General features: G+C 38.8%; 1 protein-coding gene across 1 annotated transcript in view; it reads right to left on the bottom strand.

Annotated features, from left to right (window-relative positions):
* GRIK1 (glutamate ionotropic receptor kainate type subunit 1) overlaps window positions 1–24,206 on the bottom strand; it is a 340,717-nt gene that overhangs the window by 259,118 nt on the left and 57,393 nt on the right. The window lies entirely within an intron of this gene.

The following is a 24,206-nucleotide window of genomic DNA, read 5'->3' as shown; positions in this document are numbered from 1 at the left end:
ATCGAGAGAGGGAACACAAGCAGGGGGAGTGGGAGAGGAAGAAGCAGGCTCATGGTGGAGGAGCCTGATGTGGGGCTCGATCCCATAATGCCAGGATCACGCCTGGAGCCGAAGGCAGACACTCAACTGCTGTGCCACCCAGGCGCCCCAGCTTGTAGCTTTTTAAATCTCTATTTTTTAGATATGTGACTATGTGTGTTAACTCCTTTTAAGGTTTTCAAGGTTAAAGATAAAGCTGCCACAGTTTTAATGTTCTAATCACATACACACCCTGGACCCAATCTCCGGCATCCTCTTTCCTGACTGCTTCTGCTGAAAGCAACAATAACAACCCCAACAATGACAACCACAACAACACACAAATTAAAACCAGGAGAGAGTAATGTGGTCACAAGCGCCAGAGGGTTATTGATGAAAGTAATTTTTGAGTCCTTACTTTGTGCTTATAACATCTTGTATTCTTGCTCTCTATCTGGACTCTGATGATGCTTCGATCTTACAATGTACTGGGTACATAAATCCTGCTCGTTAAGAATTGGAACCACTGTTCTCATTTTGTGTAAACTCATCAATCATACTCTCAGCTCATTCCAAGGTGGTAATAAGAAGGGAAGTGGTATATGTTACATGGTAACTACCAAGTAACAATGTTTGTATCAAAGCCAGGGAGTATCCCAAAGTGAAATTTATTATTTTAATAGGGCATACCCTGAAAGCAAAGTTTGACTTACCCTCTCAATACAAGCTAATTCAGAAAATGCCAATAATAAAGTTCCTACTGTCAGTTTGTACTGTCAGTTTGTACAAGCCCTTAGCTTATTTTAGGGTCAATGAAAAAATGAATCTATGTCTGTCGTAATGGCCCACGACCAATGATTTTCTGAGACATGACAGCGATATTCCTTGTGCCATGAAGCTTGGTTACAAATGCAGTAAGACAGAAGGGAAACAAATTAATAAATGTGAACAGCATCTTCTTTCTATATCTTGTTATCTTCCAGGATCACACATCAGCCTGTTCTTTGCCTTTGCTCCTCCTTTAACCATATTAACACAGTGGAAACATAGGAGTCAGGCTGACCTTAGTTTGCATCCTGGTTCTGCCTCTTACCAGCTGTGTGATTATGCATTTGTGACCAAGCACATTAATCAATGTCCCTGGGAAACATTTTCTTTTCTGCGAAGCAACGATCTAATAAGTAACTTACTGAGCTATGAACTTAACTAAGGAAACCAGTTATACAGCACCTAATGGAGGTCAGGCTTACTAACCCATCCTGTGGCTTCAGCAATCTTAGCAACTAGAACACTTTCCAAAACAGCATCTTTATGCCGGCTGGCCCCTCTTCTGAACCACAGGCTTCTATCGCAGCATCACTTTTGACATCTTCATTTGGATAAAATGTCCTGTCTTTAAATTCAACATGTGAAAAATCAAACATATTTTCTGTTTCCCCAAATCCGCCCTGATGCCTAGTGTCCTGGTTTCTCTTAAAGGTACCATCATCCCCCACACTTGCTTCATGTGACATATCCTATCCATCTTTGACCCTTATCCGTAATTCCTGACCTTTGGAAGAATTGTCAAGTCCAACTGTTTCTTCTTCCACAAAGTGTCATATCATCTGTTCCCATTGTCAGCACCCCAGTTCAGACCTTGGTTACCTCTTTTGTGAACTCTTTTGATGGGTTTCCAACTGTTCTTGCTGACTGCAGCCTCTGCTCACATTATCCCATCTACATATTTCTTCAAGGATTTTCCTTAACACCTTTTACCCTGTAAGTACTTTTATCTCTATCTGCATGCCAACAGCTTGACATTTAGTCTTCAAGAATCTGACCCCATTTAATTTAAATGACCAGTTCTCTCACACAAAACACCTTTTCATTTATATTCCACTCAAAATAATGCAAATAGTCAGACACAGAACTATCCCCATACTTTGGGCACCTCCATTCTCTGAGGCTTTGATTACCGTTACACCTACCAGGAAGGCCCTCCCCTTGGAAATTCTATTCATTCCCCAAAGCTTAGATTAAAAACCACTTGTCCTATGCAGACTTCTCTCCTGCTACCCCTTGCTAAACTTTTTTGCCCCTTATCTCTTCCATTTTGTATTTTAGTTATCTGTAGTTTCATCTTATTTCTGTTACTGGATTGTAGGATACTAGAGAGCAGATAGCTCATATTTTCTTTATATAGCACATAGTAGGCACTAAATAAATGTGGTCTGGAAGTTAAAGCAAATGAAGGAATGTTCACATAAATAAGGAAGTAATTTAGGAAACTTTACTTTTACATTTGTCAAAATGTTCCTCAGCTGATGAATGTTTTATGCAAAGTGTTATGTCATTTCTTTATGATAGAAGAGAATATTTTCTTAAGTCAGCTTGAGAACTATTTTTTAAGTCCTAGCACTTGTGTCAAATTACTGTATTTCAACTGTAGATTTGAGATTGCAGTAGGAATATATATTTATTTTAGTGCTTCTTAATTTATAAAGCTTCTCTGATAAATATAGCATATTTAACAATAAACTATGTAGAGCGTCCAGATAAAAAACTCCTGGTAACATAATTCATGCTGATCATATATCTTAAAGCCTCACAATTTGCATAAAATCAACGTATCTTCTCACTCCTAAAGTACTATTTTGTGCTATTTTAAAAGTAGTAAAAAGATTTTTTTTTTTTTAATATAAAAGGGATTCCAGCCTCATTGAACAGTTTAAGTAAACCACTTTTCCTCATCCTTCCACTGGCAGAATATTTTACATTATCTTTAAAAACCCTAACAGTTCAAAGGAAATGACTATAAAATTTGTGCCATAATGAATCTTCCTTTCAAGTAAAACTCAATACTTAGAACAAGAAAAGCCTTAACATTTATCTAGTAGTACAGGATTTCTCAAACTCTGCATGACTGACACCTTAGTCTGGGTTTTGCTTAGTCTTAGTTTTGCTATATGGGCTGTTCTGCGCCCTGTAGGATGTTTAACGGCACCTCTGGCCTCTACCCACTCTTATTGCGACAACCACAAATGTCTTCAGACATCACCAAATATCCCTTGGGAGAAAAGATGCTCCCACTTGTAACTATTGCAGTAGTAGAACTACTTACTACTTTTATTTGTGTTTTTATTAATTAATCTGTCCAACTCAGCTTTTGGGAGGAAAAAAAATAACCCCACTGTGTTTTTCCCTTAGTCAACTGCATATGATTCATGGAAATGTCTGATTCTCCCCATCTGTTGGAGAGCTGATAGTAAGTATTCAGTGTTCATTGAGTAAATGGGTATTGCATATCTGCTATATACTATGCATTCTTCTAGGCACTGGAAAAATAGATATGATAAAATCAGGCAAAATTTCTGACACATTTTCTAATGGGAGAAGCAAGACAATAAATAAATAAAATCTATAGCATATCAGATAATGATAATGGTAAGGCAAAAATTAAAGAAGGAATAAAAGGAATAGGCAGGGCTGTAGTAACAATGGGTGCCTGGGGGTGAGGCTGGGGTTATTATCTTAAATAGAGTGCTGAGGGCTAGTCTCATTGTGAAGGTGATTTCTGAGTAAAAACCTTACAGAGCTAAGGGAGCGAGCCTCAGGACACTTGGCAGAATAGCTTTCCAGCCAGAAGGAACAAGTACAGAGGCCCAGAGGAGAAGCATGCCAGCAATGATTAGGGATAACAGGAAATTTGGGGTTCTTGGAGGGGAGAGAAACATAGGAAGTATTTTCAGGGAATGGAGGCATACGTGAAGATCACATAAGACTCTATAGGTCACTGTCAAAGATGAGGGAATGATTGTCAGGTGACCTCAGGTGAGGTCATATATAAAATATTTGAAAGCAAAAGTGTTTTCTATTTCAAAATTGCATTCAGAATCCTGTACATAATGACACAAGGACCTCAGGAGTGTTGTCCCTCTGGTTAACCTTCCTTAACAATGCCCACACTCTTCATCATTCACTTCCCTCTACTTTGATCAAATTTGAACAGTCCCCTTCACTCATCTGTGGAATTTAAAAAATGAAAGATGAAAAAAAAAAAGAAAGAAAGAAAGAAAAAAGATGAACATATGGGGTTAAAAAAGAGAGGCAAACCATAAAACAGATTCTTAATTATAGAGAACAAACTGAGGGTTGCTGGAGGGGAGGTGGGCAGGGGGATGGGCTAACTGGGTGATGGGTATTGAGGAGGACACAAGTTGTGATGAGCCCTGGGTATTGTATGTAAGCAATGAATCACTAAATTCTATACCTGAAACTAATATTACACTGTATGTTAACTAACTAGAATTTTAATAAAAACTTGAAACTACCAAAAAAGAAAAAAAAAAGTCTAGGAGGCCAATCCTTTAAGATCTTGCTGAGAAACTGTCTTACTTAAATGATGTGGAGATGTACGTGAAGGTATTTATAGTTTAATAATGCTTTACCTGGGTGCCTGAGCGGCTCAGTCGGTTAAGCGTCAGCCTTTGGCTCAGGTTGTGATCTCAGGGTCCTCTGACTGAGTCCTGCAGGCTCCCCTCTCGGCGGGGAGTCTGCTTATCCCTCTGACCCTTCCCCCTCTTGTGCTCTCTTTCTTTCTCTCTCGTTCTTGCTCTCTTTCAAGTAAATAAGTAAAATTTAAAAAAATAATTATGCTTCACCCAAAGATATTTCCATCTGAGAGGAAGGTCTCCTAGAGAATTGACTTTTTGAATTGATTTTTGATTGCTAAAAATAGATCATTAGCTTGAAGGCTGAAGTCTCCTTAACAGACCAGAGAATGAACTACTTCAGGAGCTATGAACCTTTTTAAGACTTGGACTTGTGTTCTGGGCCTAAGGTCATGGACGGTTATCTTATGTTATCAACTACACAAATATGAACTGGAATCCTCTGATGTACCACTTATTGTTTTTAGGGCTGGAGAGGCAGTGATGAGAAAGATAAGTTCCAGCTTTCATCAAATTATTTTCCCGTAGAGCGAAAGAGACACAAAATAATGTAGTGAAATAAAAGAAAATGATATCAGTTACTGATAAGGACTATTGAGATAGTTAACATACAGAAATGTCCTAGACAGTCTGCTTGTAAGTTCAGATGAACAGCTAAGAAAAGCTTTTACAAAGCAGTGATATTTAAGCTGAGATCTGAATGATGATAGGAGCAGGAGGAAGAACTTTCCAGCAGAGGAAATAACTAGAGCAAAAGTAACAATAAGTTTGACATGAGAAAGAAGCCCAGTGTCTCAGGCCAAGTAAATTATGTAGTCAGTTGAGACATGTAGTCAAAAAAGTAGGCAGAGGCCAGGATGCCCTCATGATCCATTATAAGTTATATGGGTTTTTTCCCCCCATCTGTAATGGGAAAACAAAGGAGGGTTTTCAGAAGTGAAATGAGATGTTCTAGATTGTGTTCCTAAAAGTTCATGGTTGGGAGTTGAGAATAGATCATCTGGGGGAACAGGCATAGGAAAAACTTGAAATACTGAGACCAGTAAGAGACTAGGGTGGTAGTACAGGTAAAGAAAAGTGGAGGGACTGGGTGTAATTTTGGACCCAGAGTCAGTAGGAATTTTTGATGGATTAGATGTGAGGGATGAAGACGAAAAGAATGAAGACCAGTTCCTAAAGTTTTGGCTTCAACAACTGAATGGTTTGGGATACATTTAGTGAAGTGCAGAAGACTAGGGGCAGAGAAACACATTAGGGAGAAAAGCAAGAGATCAATCTCGGAAATGTTAAGTTTCTAATTCAGACGTGAACATGCAGTAGAGATGTCAAGTTGGCCATTGGCTATATAAGTCTGAATTTCTTGGGAGAGGTCATGTCTGAGTTGCAGAGCAAAAGTCAGCAGCAGTGATTGGTGTTTAATACCATGCGACTGGGAAAGTCATTCAGGGACTACACAGCTGGAAATAAGAGACCCTCATGCTCATGCTTGGTCTACATCCAGAGAATACGTGGAGGACAACGAGCCATCAAAGGAGACTGAGAAGTGCAGGTAATGATTTAGGAGGACAATTATTAGCACGCGGTGTCAGAGAGTCCAAGAGAATGGGCTAGCCAATTATGTTGAAAACTTTGAGGGTCAAGGGAAATGGCAGCGGAGAAGTGGCATTTGATACGACTACATGACAGTTACATAGCTTCTCAAAAGTATGCAGTGACCCAGGTATGCTGTAGACACACAGTGAATGCTTGTAAAACAAATTAAAAAGACACACATAATAAAAGCTGATCATAGTGATGCATTTTTGCTGGCTTGAAAATCATTCCTTCTGAAAATCATTCTATTCTGAAATATTTATATACCCCATCCTAAGTGCCAGACACTGTGTAAGCATGTTGATAGGGAAGTAGAGATACAGATGCAATACTTGCCCCTCTGAAGCTCACTTTCCGTGAAGCCAGTTAGACAGTAATCAAGTGACAATTTATTTTCGCATAATGATACATGCAAAGATGAAAATAGGGTAGAAGAAATAGAATGGAGAGCTCCTGAAGTGAGGGGAGGAGCTTACAGAAATCTCAGAAGAATGTGGGCCTAAACGATGGGGCCAAGGCAGCTATGTAACACTGAGGGCAGAGTTATGGGCAGAACTAAGACAAAGTTTAAGGGCTGTGGTTAGAAAAAATTTGTTGTGTTTGAGGAACTTCCAGGGGCTCAGTGTTGATGACATGGATAAACAAGGAGGTGATTGTTATGAGATGAGCTGAGCGCTCAGTGGAGGATAGATCATGGGAACCATGGGACGGACTTTAAATTTTGTCATTCAAAGTATAATCAGAAGTCACTGAGGGCTTTATGCCTGGTGGTTATATGTACATAATCTTGTGTCAATTTCAGACACATAACACTATCTACAAGATAATGGATTATAAAGAATGAGTAGTAACGTGGAAACAGAGAGATCAATTCAAATGTTACTGTAGTGATTCAGGAGAAAAAAGGTGGTGGCTTGAAGGAGGGGATAGAAATGAGCAAGGTAGTGAATGGCAGAGCTGGGACTCCCACAGTGGGCCTGACTTCAAAACTCTGTTCTTTCTCATTATTTTACACTACCTCTGAAACCAGTGATCCACTGCAATTTGGCTGTAATTCAGGAGTCAATTCTGTAGATGCCTGCCAAATCACCAAGAAATTTCTCTTACAACAATACGTAAATGTGACAAGCTTGGCATTTGTGTAAGTTTATCTATATGAGAAATAACAATGAAAACAGTGAGTTAAAACACAAATAAAGGGGTGCCTGGGTGGCTCAGATGGTTAGGCGTCTGCCTTCGGCTCAGGTCATGATCCCAGGGTCCTGGAATCGAGCTCTGTGTCGGACTTCCCGCTGGGCAGGGAGCCTGCTTCTCCCTCTCCCTCTGCTGTTCCCCCTGCTTGTGTTCTCTCACTCTCTCTGTCAAATAAATAAATAAAATCTTTCAAAAAAAAATAAAACACAAATAAGAACAACTTAATGATTTAGCTGGGCATTTACCAGACCTTTTGTTATTAGATGTTGGCTATTTCCAGAAGACCTCTATCCTGACCATAAAATTATTTTTGTGTTATTAGAAGGGTATATTTTGTATTGAAAACTTAAAAGAACTAATTTTCATAGTAAAATAGTAATAAAAATTAATAGGCTATTTCAATTATAAGTTGACAAATAATAATCCTACAATTATATATTGCAATGTTTCTTTTCTTTGGATCTAACCTGATTACATGTAGATCTAGGATTTGAATCATTGTGTCAAGACTAACACAAACCCAGATTGCTAAATGTCCATTATGGTCTAGTGTCCTGTGAAGACACTCATTCCTCAATTCTCTAAGAAAGGCAACCGACTAACCATCCCTCTGTTTTCCCCAAGAGGCAGACAATGGAGAATGACTCCCTCCCGACCCAGAAAAGGCAATATTCTTCAGCAATGGCATCTTCTGTCCATGATGCTCTGTCCCTGGTCCCCTTATGCCACAGCTTGTTTGCAGTTGTAGCTCCTGGGTCAGGGGCTTACAGTGTCTTCCCGGAGCCTCTTAATAGTAACACCTAGCAGTTGCCCGGGTGAGCTCTTCTTCCTGAAGGAAGTGACTTCCCAGGGCCTACTCCTGTGGGGTCCCAGGTATTTCTTATTTCTGCTAGAAAATAGGTCTCTGTGTGGTGGCTGGACTGTTCAGTTCTGAGCTATCAGGGCAGTTTGCAGCAGTGTCCTTCAGAACTTGTTCATGACGGTCTTCAAAGGAACTTGTTTAAGAAGCCACGGGGCTGCATGAGACAAGCCTCAGGAGACACCACCTCATGCCGAATCCTACCTGCGGCTCTGCCCAGAGGTAGAGGCTGACCCTTGGTTGGTGCCAAATCTCATTTTCCTTAAGGGAAATTTGCTTCTATATAAAAGCCCTTGATTCCATTCTGGCAATGTCAGAACTCATGTCATCAAAGGACAAACCCACAACTTCTTTGCATCCTTTCCCGTGGGATCAAGGGGCCTGAGCCACAGGTTTGGCAATTGCAAACTGGCTCAAGAGAGTGAGAGGAACTAAACCCTGAAAGGGTAAAGGGTCACATCCCACAGAGTCCCACTGCCCTCTTCTATCCTCAAGGGACTATGGTAAAATGATAGAAGTCTTTCATGGAAGTGTTGAGTGTAGAAAGTACTCCTGTCCCTTCACCTTGTGAAGATGGGAAGGAAAATGTCCTTCAAGCCCAACGGTGATGCTCTTGGCTAACTGACATCAAAGGCAGGGCCTGCCACTGCAGAGGATGGTTTCTATTCATCAGCAGTATGGGGGCATCACTGGAGAGCCTGATGCTCTGATGACACTACCTTGTTATCTCACCAGGTCTTGCCGCGCTCTTTCATAATGTTTTCGAACTCGTCAGCACAGAGACCAGAATTTGAATTCTGCTTCTGCTCTTCTCTGACTGGGAGAGCTCAGACAGTTATTGTAATTTCTGGATATCTCAGTACTATTTTATGTAATGTAAAAATAATGATACCTAACTCATGGGGTTGTTGAGAGAAGTAAATGAGATACCATTTATAAAGCACGATCGCTCATCCTGGCACACAGCGGGTGTTTAATAGACAGCGGTGATTATTACATATTGCTCTTCATTCACAAAGGAAGAAAGTGAGGTGCATAAAGGACAGTCACTTGATGTCTCATGAAGGCATGTTGTTAATCAATAAGAATCAAGGACTTCTAATATTTGCTGTGGGCCAGGGTTTGTTAGAAGACGGACAGCATAAAAGTGAGATGTGTTGGCGTCTAAATGATCCTTCCAGTCAGCACAGAGACTGCAGGGAAGATAAGAGGCTGTTTACTCAAGCTCTCTGATTGCTGGAAACCTCCCAGCTGCAGCTTGAGAGCCTTGAGCACAGATCCAGGCTGCTGCTGTCACTGCCAACCTGGGGAAGCCGCCGCACAATTGGATCCCTCTCTTGCTGTCTTTTGGCTCAAGATAAGAGAGATGAGAATGCCCACCTGCAAGGACACAAAGCCAAGCAGACAAAGTGTCCGGCTCATAGGAAACTTCTATGCCCCTCTTACCAGCCCTGCCCCCACCTTTGATCCACTACCTTTCTACCTGAGCTCCCCGCAGGCCACAAAGGACAACTTATGTCAACAAATGTGTCAAAGATATGGTGTTCCACATTAGTGGTACCCATGGTCTCTGGTACTGAAATGACTCCTTGACAAAATGATGTCTTTGATTGCTTTAAATGTAAAGCTTGTGTCTGAGACATGAGCGTGACCCAGAGGAGGGCAGTAGGTAAGTATCGCAACTTAGACTCTTAAATATATTCTCTCTTAGAATTTTAAAATTTTAAAGTGAGAAAAGGAGTCTCAGAAATCACCTAGACCTGACAGGCGGGTGATGGGTATTAAGGAGGGCACATATTGCATGGCGCACTGGGTGTTATACACAAGTAATAAACCATGGAACTTTATTTATTTATTTTTTAAGATTTTATTTATTTATTTGACAGAGAGAGAGAGACAGCCAGCGAGAGAGGGAACACAGGCAGGGGGAGTGGGAGAGGAGGAAGCAGGCTTCCAGCCGAGGAGCCTGATGTGGGGCTCAATCCCAGGACTCTGGGATCACGCCCTGAGCTGAAGGCAGACGCTTAATGACTAAGACACCCAGGCACCCCTAAACCATGGAACTTTAAAAAAAATAAAAAGAAAAAGGAAAAGAAATCACCTAGACCTGGACTATCCGATGTGGTAACCACAAGCCTCATGTGGCTGTTGAGCGCTTGAAACATATCTAGTCTGAATTGTGTGTGGTGTAAGTGGCAGATAAGCATTTTGAAGTCTTAATAGAAAAAAATAGGGGGCACCTGGGTGGCTCAGTCGTTAACCATCTGCCTTCGGCTCAGGGCGTGATCCCAGGGTCTTGGGATCGAGCCCCGCATTGGGCTCCCTGCTCCCCTGGGAGCCTGCGTCTTCCTCTCCCACTCTCCCTGCTTGTGTTCTCTCTCTTGCTGGCTGTCTCTCTGGCAAATAAATAAATAAGATCTTTTAAAAAAAGGAAAAATACTGATTTTTAACATTATTGCACATGGAAAATAATACTATTTTGGGTATAATAGGTTAAAAAATATAATAAAATATATTTCACTTGTTTTCTTTTTACTTCTTTCAAGATGGCCACTAGAAAACTTAAAATATGTGACTTAATTTTGTGCCTTACACTAAGTTGAACAAGACTGCCCTAGAAACAAGTCCTTATTTTAAAGAGGAGGAGACTGAGGCTCAGAGTGGCGATCTCTGGAATCACATATGGTGTTTTACAAGTGTTCTGCCAGGATACATGACCACTACCTGTGTGGTATAAACCAGTTAAGTAATCATATCAGATGTTTTCATTATTTTTTTTTAGTTTGTATGTAAGTATTCTGTTGTGCTTGAAATTGTTATGGTTTTGGTGAGAAGCATGTAACGCCCATCTGATAAGTTACAAGATACTTGTATTAGATTTTATATTTATCCTTTATCTTTTACCCATAATTTGGAACTCATTGATTTTTAATTGAAAAATTTGGTTTTTTAATTGAAAAAATCATTGAGCTAATTATAATTACACCTTCAGTGGTAAGAAATGATATAAAGATCTCTTGTACATTTTGTGCAATTCCCTACAATGTTAACATTTTGCTAAACTACGGTATACTATCACAACCAGGATATTGACATGGACATGTGACACCAGTCTTACTTGGGGTCCTCAGTTTTGCTTGTATTCATTTGCATAGATCCTGTACGTGTTTTTCCAAAGTGTATACTGAAGTATTTCATTCTTTGAAGCAATTATAAATGGTATTGTTTTTAATTTTAGTTCTGTATGTTCGTTGTTAGTACTATATTGAAACGTGGTAGATGTTTGTGGGTGTTTGCTCCTGTGGCTTTTCTTCCTTATTAGTCATGGGAAGGCTTTTTTTTCCCCCCCAGCTTGGGGTAAATTCCTTTTTGGAATTTTCTACAGTGACAAGGGTTTTATTATTTCCTTTCCAATCTGGAGTCCTCTTATCTCTCTTCTTTGCTGTGTGGCACTGACATACTCCTGGTCATATGTCGCATAATCATAGCGAGAGCGGATGGTCTTCCCTGTTCCCAGTCTTTAAAAGGAAAGCATTCAGTTTCTCATCATAGTAAGATGTCAGCTGTGTGTTTTCTGTACTTGCTCCTTTTCAAGTTAAGTTGATTCCTTTCTGTTCCTGACGTGCTGAGAGTTTTTATCATGAATGAGTAGTGGATTTTGTCTAATGCTTTTTCTGCATTAATTGATTTGATTATATGCTTTTTTTTTTAACTAGCCTGTTCATATGGTGGATTACATCAATTTCTTTGTGAATATTGAACCAGCCTTGCATAACTGGAATAAATCCCATTTGGTCGTGTTGTATACCTCTTTCTACACTTTGTTGAATTCACTCTAAGGTTGTGTTGAGGGTTTTTGCTTTGAAGTCTTTCAGAGGTATTGTTCTGTAGTTTTTGTTACTGTTTTTTATTTTAAATTTTGTACTGTCTTTGGTTTTGCTGCCTGGGTAATTCTGGCCTCATATTTATTTATTTTTGATATGAAAATATTTTCTTCAGGATTTTTTTCCCTCCAAAATCCTGGTTTTAGATAATGGTGTACCCTGCATTTTATTAAAAAAAATCCTTTCTTTTTACTTCCAGGATTTTTACAGAGATTATGGGAAAAAAAAAACATTCTAGCAGTGTTTAATTTATTATCTAATTTATTCATTATTGAACAGTAAAATAGAATTCATTAGCACCCCATGACCTAAATGAATTTGAAGTTCACAATTCATGGTATGTAGGGATTACCCCAGCTCCCCAAACTCATGGAATGTGGGTGGTGCAGCTGATCCTTCTACAACCTTCCTGGCTTACCATGACATCAGCTGGACTTCACATCCCCTGGTTCGTACAGGTGCTTACATTCCTTTGTTTATTGTAAGAAACGAAGAACTGACTATTGGAGAGAAGGCAAAAGGCAAACATTCAGGGAATGTGGGTCTTATGCTTTTAATGAGCCCTTATTTGTGAAGGCAGATCAGTCAAATGTTGTCTAGGCAGTGTTTATATTTATGAAAGAACTATCCAGGGTCTAGAATTGAAGATTTATGAGCTATGCTAAGCACAAATTAAAACTGAGTACCCAGCAGGTGAATTTTTTATAGCAACATGGACCTTAACATTTGATCTGCTAACGGTATTCCAATGATGATGAACTATATATATATACACACACACACATATATATGTAGTTGAGTATATATATATAATAGTTGAATATATATATATATGAATTCATGTACTGAAATATTCCAAACATATTTAACCATAAAAGTATTTTGATATTGTTTTTGTGAATCTTATCCTGAGACTTTATTTTGTTTGTTTTTTTTTTTTGTTTTTTTTTTTTTGAGAGAGCACGAACAAGCGGCGGGGGAGGGGCAGAGGGAGCAGATGAGAGGGAGAGAAGATCTTAAGCAGGCTGCATGCTCAGCATGGAGAGGACTCAGTGCTCCACACAGAGCTCCACACGGGGCTCGATCTCATTACCCTGAGATCATGACCTGAGCTGAAATCAAGAGTCAGATGCTTAACTGAGCCACCCTGGTGCCCCTATATTCTGAGACTTTAATACCCAAATATCGTACATGATTTTTTCCACACGTTAATCTGCATAAGCATCAGTAGAGGAGCTCTTATAAAAGTGCTGATTCTTGGGCTGCATTGCTAGCAATTCTAATTCAATAAGTCCGGGTTTGGAGGCCCAAATTTACACATTAAGTTTCACTAGCAACCGAACCTTTTGTGTGTGGTTGCCCAGAATTGTGTAAAATCAATTTGTGTTTTACGAGTTAAGAAATACCAAAACCTTATTTTGCAAAAGATTTCCTATATACCCTCCAGAATCTTAGATTTTGATTCCCAGATCATCTGCTTTTAACACCTAGCTATTTCATTTGGCAGTTATGCACATTCCTAAATATTGCTTTTATACTACTATCTTGATTCTTTCTTTGATATTGCTATTAAAGAGGAGGCTATAACTCACTTAGAAACAATGGGCATGTTTTTTTTTTTTTTATGTCCTGTCATTCTTCTAATGTTTGTCACAATAAAAAAAAAAAAAAAAACTGGGCATCAGTGTCTCCACTATCATGCTTATTTAAATACTGCTCACAGCTAAGACATGTAATGAACAATTTCATTTCTCCCCCAGCAATTTTGGGTGTTTTTTTTTTTTTTTTTGGTTGTTTAACTTTGTACAGATAGCGATCACATTTTCTTCCCCGCCTCTCTCAGAAACTTGCACGATCTTTCTCACCAAGGTCAAGCACTTGGAAATAGTCTGATTGGTTCCATTGTTTTCCCTTGGCTATACAATGCCTGTGCCTTTCCTCCCACTTCCAATGTGAACAAGTTGCTCCCTAAGTTTGCATTATCAGGGAGATTCCCTTACACATGATTTCGAAGGGTCACCTGGGTGACTCAGTCGATTAAGTGTCGGCTCAGGTCATAATCCTGGAGTGCTGGGATCCAGCACCATGTGGGGCTCCCGGCTCAGCGGGGAGTCTGCTTCTCCCTCTGCCCCTCCCCCTGCTCTCTCTCTCTCTCTCACTCTCTTTCAAATAGTAAATAAAATCTTTAAAAACAAACAAACATGATTTTGAAGATTCTCTTTGCCATTCTTTGTTATTTGATCCCCCTTCATTTTGGTGAAGTTTATTCAAGGGAGTTTTCTAAGACAGGGTGCATTTAAGGTATAATTTTGAGATATGTATTTGTGATAATGTCCTCATTTTGCCATCATGCTTGATTGATAGCTAGGCTTATTAGAAATGTCTAGTTAAATATTATTTTCTGTCAAAATTTTAAGGGATAGGATTTCATTATTTCTTCTATGTTCCTTTTCCACAAAAGCCAGATGTTATTCTGATTCCCAAGCATTGCATGCAGAACTTTTCTCATATTATTTTTGATGACTTCCTTTGCCTTCTCTGAACTTTGACTTCCTAAATAGATCCTCCAATTTTACCCTTTTTATTCCATTTACCACTTATTCGCTCTTTTTGTGTGACTTTCCGAAAGAATTTTCAACTTTAACTTTTGTTTTATTTTAAGCATCGTAATTGTGATAACCAAGTTCTTGGTTTTGTGCTTCTAAAGAAGAGCTTATATTTATTTCACGGAGGCTATATCTACCCCAGTCTCTCTGAAGATATTAATCATCGTGTAACTCGAACTTTTCTTCTGCTTTTTATATTGCTCTTGTTTTCTCTGGCTTTCCCCCCTTTTTGCTTATTTTGCTCTTTGTCTTTCATGCAGAATTCTCTGTGAGTAATCTTTCCTTGTGCATTGTCCTTAAACTCTGTGAGCCCAGCTAGGGTTTGGTGGATGTGACTGTTGGGGAGTGTTTCTCCGCTCAAGGCAAATGTGTCCACAGGGGACGTCTGGTGGTATCTGAAGACATCTTTGATTGTTGTGATTGGGTGGGGTGTGCTCCTGGTATCTGGTGTGCAGAGACCAGAGATGCTGCTATACATCCCATGGCACAGAGGACAGCTCCTCAACAGAGAATTAATTTGCACCAGTGTCAGTGGTGCCACTGTTGATAAACCCTAATGCAGGGTGCTGAGGGGACAAGGTGTGAGCTATTCCGTTGAGTTCTTACACATATTAGTGTGCATAGGAATTTATTTTCCTTGTGCCAGTCCATTTTTATGAAGAATTCTCCAAACTCTTGCCTATCCTACAGGAGGAGAATGATACTTTAAGAAGGCTATTATAGCAGTACAATTTCCAAAAAGCATTTACAATTTTTATATACTATCATTCATTTCAAATATAACTGATTGTTGTAGATTTCTCTTCTCTACCCTTCCTTCCACCTGCAGATAACGTAATGACTTTCTGGGCCTCTATTCATCTACTGTTCTACATTTCCTAAAAATATTCATAAATTCATTAAATTTGACCTTTCTCATGAGACCGCTTTCACGCTATTCTCCAAAGTAAATACATAATATTCTGGTTCCAATTGAGAGGTGATAATCAACCCTGTTGGTTCTATCACAGTGAACACAAAGAAGAGAGGCAGATTTCAGCAAGGACACTTACTATGCAAATGTTGAGAACCTCAAAAATCACATAAACAAAGATTTGGTTGCAGCAATAATGGGGTATATGCGTGAGATGATGTTATTTGGTCGTCAATGATGGAGGGTTTTTTAATTAATGACATAGGAAATATGTGCCATCATACTCACTGACAATTGCAAACGAATTTTGAAACATACTTTGGGAACAATTTTTTAAAAGATTTTATTTATTTATTTGAGAGGGAGAGGGAGAGAGTGAGAGAATGAGCAAGTGAGACCTCAAGAGCAGGGAGAGAGAGAAGCAGACTCCCCATGGAGCTGGGAGCCTGACATGGGCTCCATCCCAGAACCCTGGGGTCGTGACCTGAGTTGAAAGCAGATGCTTAACCAATTGAGCCACCCAGGTGCCCCCGGCAACAATTTTCAAAACAAAATACGCATATATCTTTTGACCTAGCTCTTCCACTTTTGCAGTTTTCAGTATGGGCATGTCCCCTCCCCCAATATGTAAATATATGTGTATAAAGATATTCACTATTGTTTGTGATGGATGGCGAAAGCTGGAGATAGCCAAAATGTGCATTAGTTGGTGACTGGTTACATAAGATACACAAAGCATGGTATTTGCTTGTAGTGCCTTACACAGCAGTCATATAGTGCAAGGAAAATCAACATGTGCTGATAGGGAAGCACATTTCATGTTTGTCCTAAGGGCCAGAAGAGTTTTTTGCACTTTTAATTGATTTTAATTGCACAGAAATTTTGTTGAAAGGAAGTACGTGAAACTTACTTGCTTTTATCTCTGAGGTGTGGGATTGGGAACTAGGAGGATACAAAAGTTATCTTTTTCAATTTAATCCCTTAGGTACTGTTTGAAATTTCACAATGAACATTCTTTTTTATTACTAATAAGGAAAATCACAGCCTGGATGCTTGGCCATGCTGGTGATACGGGACGCATAGCAACTTCTGCGTCTAAAGCTTGGAGTGGAAACAAAATCAGTGGGGAAGACACTTTAAAGCTTTTATTTAGTTAGTTCAGACAGGGTGGGGGTTGCAGAGGGAGATAGAGTCTTAATCAGACTCCATGCTGAGTGCAGAGTCCCAGGAGGGGCTCCATCTCAGGACTCTTGAGATCAGGATCTGAGCCAAAACCAGGAGTTTGACACTTAACCCACTGCGCCACCCAGGCAAGACACTTCAGATGAACAGAATAGGTACAAAGGATGCAGATATGAAAGATGATGGCATGTCATTAAAAAGAATATTAGAATAGGAGTCTGGCATACATGATTGAAAGGTGTTTCAAAGTATTAGTCTTGAAAAAGAAAACAAGTTTGAGCTGTCTTCAAAATCAGGTCTGATGTCTCTTATTACAAATAGTCAAGGGGTATCTAGAGTGGAGAAAAATAAAGTTCTTCAAACAAAGTACCTTTGAATATCTCCATGTCCTTTTAAGTTCTGTGCTCACTTTGGTTCTTTCAAGTGTCCAATTCATTCAATGCATGAGCCTCCTGCAGCTGTTTGAACCCAGCGAACGGTCAATAGATCTGTATTTTGTTTTTATATGATTAATAAGTTGCCAACAAAGCATGTGAGAACAAAAGCAATAATGGCATTCTCGGCATATGTTCAATAACCCTTTATTAAATACTCCCAGTCTCTTGTTTTCAGTGCGAGGAGTGACTTTTCAATCTGTTAGAACACAGAAGCTTTGAGGGCCACTTGCTTGCTTCTTAGTGTGGAGCTGCCTTAGTGAGTTAGAATAAAAGAACCTTGGGGACAAAAGCTATAAATAAAAGAAAAAGAGGCAATGTTAAAGATGAAGAAGTAAGACATAAGCTGAGCTTAAGAAAATAGGACAAAATGAAGAAAAATAAAGAAAGGAGAGGGAAGAGGAGGTGGAGCAGACGGGAGACCAGTGACACCAGAGAGAGAAGGAGGGGTCGCAAACTCCTGCCGTGGACATGATTTATCCCTTTAGAAGCACTCTTGTACTGGCATCATTCAATTATCAAAACCTCAAAAAAGGCAAGAGAGGAAATAATGAAGGAGAGAGAAAGAGGCTGAGAGGCTTTAAGACAAGCAGGTGTGGAGAAAGAAATGCCTGAGAGATTCCTCCACCTTACACCTGCTTCTCAATAGCTCCTCAGAGTTATTCTCAAAGTCAGATCCGAAAAGACAATGCTTGGTTTGTTTGTGGTTTATGTAACTCTTATTTCTGAGGTAAGTGCATAGAAAGCCTGAAAATGCAGTTGACCCTTGATCAATGCAGGGGTTCGGGGACCCGATTCCCAACAGTAAAAAATCCACATGTAACTTTGGTTTTCCCCAAGCTTAACTACTAATAGCCTACTGTAAACCAGAAGCCTTCTTGATAACATAGTCGTTTAACACATATTTTGTACGTTATATGTGTTATGTACTTTATTCTTAAAGTAAGCTAGAGAAAAGAAAATGGTAAGAAACTTATAAGGAAGAGAAAACACGTTGACAGTGCTGTCCTGTATTTATGGAAGAAGTCTGCGTATAAGGGGAACTGTGCAGTTCAAACCTGTGTTGTTCAAGGGTCAACTGTCTAGCGGAATGAAAAGTAAATCTGCATTGAGCAAGGGCAGTCAGGTTTAGAGCTGTCATCCTCTGTGTGGCTGGTAAGATCCCATAGAAATCGCTTTTAGAGGGAAAAGATTGAAGTCCAGTAGGGGAAGAAATCTGGAAGCTGAAAGATGCTTTGGAATCTTCTCTTCCAGTTTTGTTGTTTTCAAAGATCTTTGAGGACTCCTGAGCCCCATAAAGTTTCTCTACAAACATATTTTTTTACTGATCTTTATTTTTCTTTATATCCATTTTTATGGAGCATATATTTCTACTGCGGTATTTGCAAAAGCAATCCTGGGAAGCCATTAAAGTTATGGAACTGGGACCTACATATATACCAGGTTAGCCTTAATGAGAAATTCCATCTAATATTTCTGATCTTATTTCTGTTTTTTATTCATTGACTCTGTTTTTCAACAAATGCGTAGTGAAGCCCTGCTAAGTGGTGTGGAGGAAGGCAAACATTTTGTTCTGGGAGGCACTGGTGATTGATGGCGTGGCGGTGGAGGAGAATTGAGATAGGATGGATGGAGAGGAATTTGCTAGTGGGTGATGCTTAAGCTGTGTACTAATCATAGTCCCAGGTTTATGCCATGGAGCTAAGGGTTACTTGAGAGAACTCTGGGTCTGATGTTAATTTGGGAATCAGTGAGTATTCTAACTTACATTGCTCATAAACAGGTCTACCGCCAATGTTAAAAGTGGAATAGAATTATGCATGAACCTATAAAAACATATACACATTTTTTTCCGCTTATAAACATGAATTCATGCTTGTTGTAGAAAAATATAATGGTAAAAAACCATACTAAATCTAAAAACAAATCTGTAATTAAACCCCACCACTGCTCTGATTTTGAAGTATTTATTTACCATCTTCTATCAAGGCATATCTCCTATCCCAACCCCCATAACTGAGTGCACTTAATATATTTTTATCTTACACTTCTAAATGGTGTAAACTGTACTTTTTTGCAGATTCTTTAAAATGAGTATTGCCGGATTCAGTGAATAAAAATACGAAACACCCAGTTCCATTTAAATTTCGGATAGACAATGAATAACTTTTAAGGTTAAGTATGTTCCATGCAATATTAGGACACATACTAAACAAAGTATTCATTTTTTAATCTGAAATTCAAATGCAGCTGAACATACTGTGTTTTATCTGGCATCTCTATTTAAAACACATAGTGATTATAATTTTAAATGTCCTCAAAATATTAGATTACATTGATATATCATAATTGAGTGCTTATCCATTCCCTCTTCATTGGAAATACATATTTCCAGTGTTTTAATTCTTATAAGTGTTGCTGCATTTTACGTTATTTCCCAATAGAGATGCCTCAAAATGAAATTATTAGGCCCAAGGGCAAAAGCAAGCCTTTCAATTCATGATAACTATTGCCAAATTATACTTCTTTCATCTTTCCTTTGCCAACATTATAATTACTTTGATAATCCTAACCAATTTAGGTGAAAAATATCACACTTTTACACTAAATAAAACAGTTAATGTAATGATTTTATTTTAAAATATGCTGTTCTGTTACTTACATTTTTTAAACAGTAAATTTCTATTTAGCCACTCAGATCTGTGCTTCTTCTCCAATACGTAACTGTGTATTTAACAGACTGCCATGTTCCAATTCAGCCTGTTCTTATTTCACTTATGTCTTCCCTAAATTCAGTCTTGCCTTCTACCAATCTCTAGAACAGAGCCAGACCTGCATTTATAATATAACTCTGATCCTATTTCTCTAGGCTTCAAATGCATCATTGACCCACTTCCTCTCGTCCCATTATGAATGGGATTACGTTTGAGTGCCTTGGAGACAAGATTTTCAATATCTGACCCACCTAGTTTTGCAGCTCATGACCTACCCATCACATAAAGCCTTGGTTGGTTTGCTCATCTACTAATCAACCATGCAGAGTTGTGAGGATTAAATAATATGAACCATATGGTGTTCCTAGTGTCTGACACAAAGGAAATCCCTAGTTAACAGTAGGTATTTGATGGTCATATTATTCAGGGCCTTCTAACTTAGTTGATCGGGAAGCCCCTTTTTACCATGACGCATATCGTTGAACTATCGTTCTAGTTCAGGATTGCCCATAAGAAATTTTGGGACCAGTTCTGAAGAGGCTTGAATGTCTAAACAGGGATTTAGACTTTATCCTATAAAAAATGGAAAGTTTCCAACTGACCAAGGGAATGATGTGTTGAAGCTGTGTTTGAGGAAAATGTATAGAACTGGAGTACAGCAAGCGATGGGCAGGTAAATGCAATAGTTCTTTATATGGAGATAGGAGCCACAGCCGGGGTGGAACAACTGATGATAAGGTTGGATGGCAGAGACACTGCAGAGCTACACATGGAGAGACCTTGGCAGCTGATTATCCATAGGTTGTCTGGCTTCCATATTTTGTAAACACAGCGGATATATGATTCATGATTACGTAGCAGAAGCCTGCTATTCCAAAGTTCCCACTTTTTCCCCAAACTACTGTTTATTAAGAACAGGCATGCTATTGATTCTGCTATTTTTCTGAGTATATATCAGAGTTCACATAGAATATCTCCAGTTTTTAAAAGAAAAGTGTGTGTAAACATAGTGTATTTTGTCAATTTTCTCTTCTTGTTTCCTTCAAAATCATTAAGCTTGGGAAGAATAAATTTATTTTTACCTCAGCCTTGCTTCATCAATACTCCTTGCTAATTATAGCCTGTTTTCCCTGGACATCTGAAGATCAGATTACTGTTTAGTGCTTCTGTAATTGGCTGAAGAAAACACTTCGAGTTTCTGGGCCATCATTTCCACCAGGTTTCCTGGTAGAAATTATTACTCTCTTTCTTCAGTCAGTGACGCATTGAAATCAATAATCACTACACATTTCCCAGATGTCAAGAGATTCTCACCCTAGGAGAGAGGGGAGAGCTGGATTTGGTTCCAACACAGCTTTGGTTTAAATTTCTTCTGTGCTCAGTGGTGCTGTTTATACTAATCGTCACCCATGTTGGTAGATCCCCTGTAGTGGTGCCTCCAGTGGGCCACAGCCACCACAGTGGCTTCCATCAATCTCACTGGGTGCTTCCACTTAGTGAAGCTTCTAGAAACAACAACTCCCAGCCATCTCCCTTCTTTCTCACTCCCCGCCTTCCCTTTTCCACATCTCCTAGTCCTCCCTGTTCCTCTCTTCCTTACCCTTTTTTCTTTCTCTCCCTTCATTTTTTTTTTTTTAAGTCATTATTCACTTAGAGCCCATCATGACCCAAATACCATCCTGGGCCCTTCACATATTTATCATAATTGAATCCGCTCACAACCTTTGAGACAGCAATTATTACATCCCTTTTGGAGATGAGCAAATGATATCTCAGGAATATCCACTGGGATTCTGAAGACTGGCTGACTCCAAAGCTCATATTCTTACTCCTAAGAACAGCGGTGGCAACTCCTCATATTCAACGTTCCCTGTCATGACCTACGATGGCTTTCCTCAAGAGAATTTTTGATAGTCACTGTTGGAAAAGCTAGAATGTCTATCTGGTCCCTCAGTCATTTAGAGAGCACGAGTTGTCCTGGACAGCCACTCAAGGGCAGGTTCCCACCTGAGCTGCCACTGTCCATGAAATGATGAGAGACTCCCTCAAGGATATTTTGTCAATTAGGCACATGGTCACCCTTGAAGTGGTCCCACAATCTGCTTTCTGCAATCTGGAGACCCAGGAAAGTCAGTAGTGTAATTCAGTCTGAGGCTTAAGGCCTGAGAACCTGAGGCTTAGTCAAGTTGACACATAAAATCAACCATCATATAGATGTGTGTGTATATATATAGGATTTTATATAGGATATATATATATGATTTTACATATGTGATTCCATATTTATGGAGATATATAAATATATATATGGAAGCTGTTAACTACTAGGTACATAGATGCTTTGTCCAGACAGTTGAACATAGTTTTGTTACATATAAAAGTATTGTTAGTAATACTTACCTCATACAACTACTGAGCCATTTCATAAAATAGCTTATTGGAAGTGCTTAATGTGATACCTGGCATGACTAAGTAATCAGTAGCTGGTAATAGTCTCTCTTTCCTTTCCCTTTTTCTTTATATCAAATACATTATTTCCCCCCCAAAAAACCATAGCAATATATTTGTATCTCATTGTCCCAAGTTCTGAATGCTGTAATTATCTTGATTCCACAGATGCTTTGATGATACTGAAATCTACCCCCTACCAGTGTGCATTTTTCACCACTTTATTCTCTTTTATTTTTTGCAAATTATATTCAGTATGCACGGTTTTATGCCTTTCCTATAACTTCGCTGGTACTCTCATCTTGTGATGCTTGCATTGCCCTGGGAAGGTTATCTCTTGGAGTTATACCAATGTTTTCCCAGTGTTATTAAATCATGTAGCTGTGTTCTCTGCAGTTACATCCAATGCCGCCTTTGGAGTTCATTCTGGAATCAGAGTTAGAAACTCTTGTAAGCATGCTTCATTTTTTAAGGAATCTGTAACATTTTGGAAAATTCTTTACTTTAACCACATACGCGCACTGCATAACTAAGGTTTGATCATTCCTTTAGCTTTTGGAAAATAATTATGGTGCATCAACTATGCTTCCTAGAGGAACCACTGAACCAAGAATATGCCCTACATGATAAATTACAACTATTTAATAACCTGCAAATTAAGAATGGTTAGCTCAAAGGAATGTAAATTAATTGGCTCTAAAAATAGTTTGAGAACTTCTCAAAAGAGGCATAGTAAAATATTTATTTTCCACTATATTTAGAATAAAAACTTGCTAAAATATCCTTAAAGTGCATCTTTTAGAAATCTGTATCCCCATATGCCATGACAAAGATCAATATTTGTGTATGCATTTACAATAAAAGCAGCGTTGTCTTTCTCCTCGGAAGCCTGCAGAAATAAAATACTTTATATAGCCTCTTTATATTTTATAACTTTAAAATTTCACTGAGGCTAGTTGTGGAATAGTGTAAAGATGTGTTCTGCTTTGTGAAGGAACTTTAATCCTTAATTAATCATTTTTGCAACTCTATTGCAGAGGGGGGCTTTTGAGGATTAATGAGAAAATATTTCCAGGCATTTTCTCATTAATTCTCAAAATCTTGGATAATCGGCACGAGATAAAATGAGAAGGATTATATTACTATTATTCACAACAAGAAAGCTAGAGTATCAAGTAATTCCCTAACTAAATTTTATAGGATGAAATATATGAATCACTAAGAGTTGGAATATTAGCACTAAATGGCACCCAGCTCACAAAATGGTATCTCATGCTGTATTGCAGAATTGTGGATTTGATCTTTTCACAGCTTCACAATGAATTATATTAGAAATATTTGCTGGAAGATACGTCTTCTATTAGTATTCTTGTGGTCAGTGTTGTTTTGTATGTCAAGATGTTATCCTTAACATATTTATTGGAATAAACAGAACCCAATCCAACCTAAAGCTTGTTATTTTATGGTTATGTCTAAGTTAGGTGAGAAGCATCAAATTTTAAGATTAGTATAACAGAACACAGAGTACTTTGTACCTAGTAAATATATGGGAGACATAGAGATGAGCAAGTCACCTTCTGTACTTTCCACATTCAAGTAAGAAAATCAAGCCCGGCAAAATATCTTGGACAAAATAATAATTAAAAATGTAATAAAAGAAGTAGGAAAAAAGCTTTTGAATATATGTGGGAATGCTGTGAGATTCTGTCTAGAACATGCCCTGGGAAGGCTTTTTGGAGAAAAGATTTGAACAAAATTCGTAAGCTTAGAAGGCACTTCCATAAAAAGATGCATAAATAAGGATATTTACCTTTGGAATAGGTGATAGCAGAGAAGTAGGAAAGTGTAAATTAGGGAATAGAGTTAGTACAAGAATGGAAAAAGTAGTCCAACTAACGATTAATGTCCATGTTTGCTTGGACTGTGAG

Source organism: Ailuropoda melanoleuca, chromosome 1, assembly GCF_002007445.2.
Source record: "Ailuropoda melanoleuca isolate Jingjing chromosome 1, ASM200744v2, whole genome shotgun sequence".
NCBI lineage: Eukaryota > Metazoa > Chordata > Mammalia > Carnivora > Ursidae > Ailuropoda > Ailuropoda melanoleuca.
This window is presented reverse-complemented; position numbering and strand designations above follow the sequence as displayed.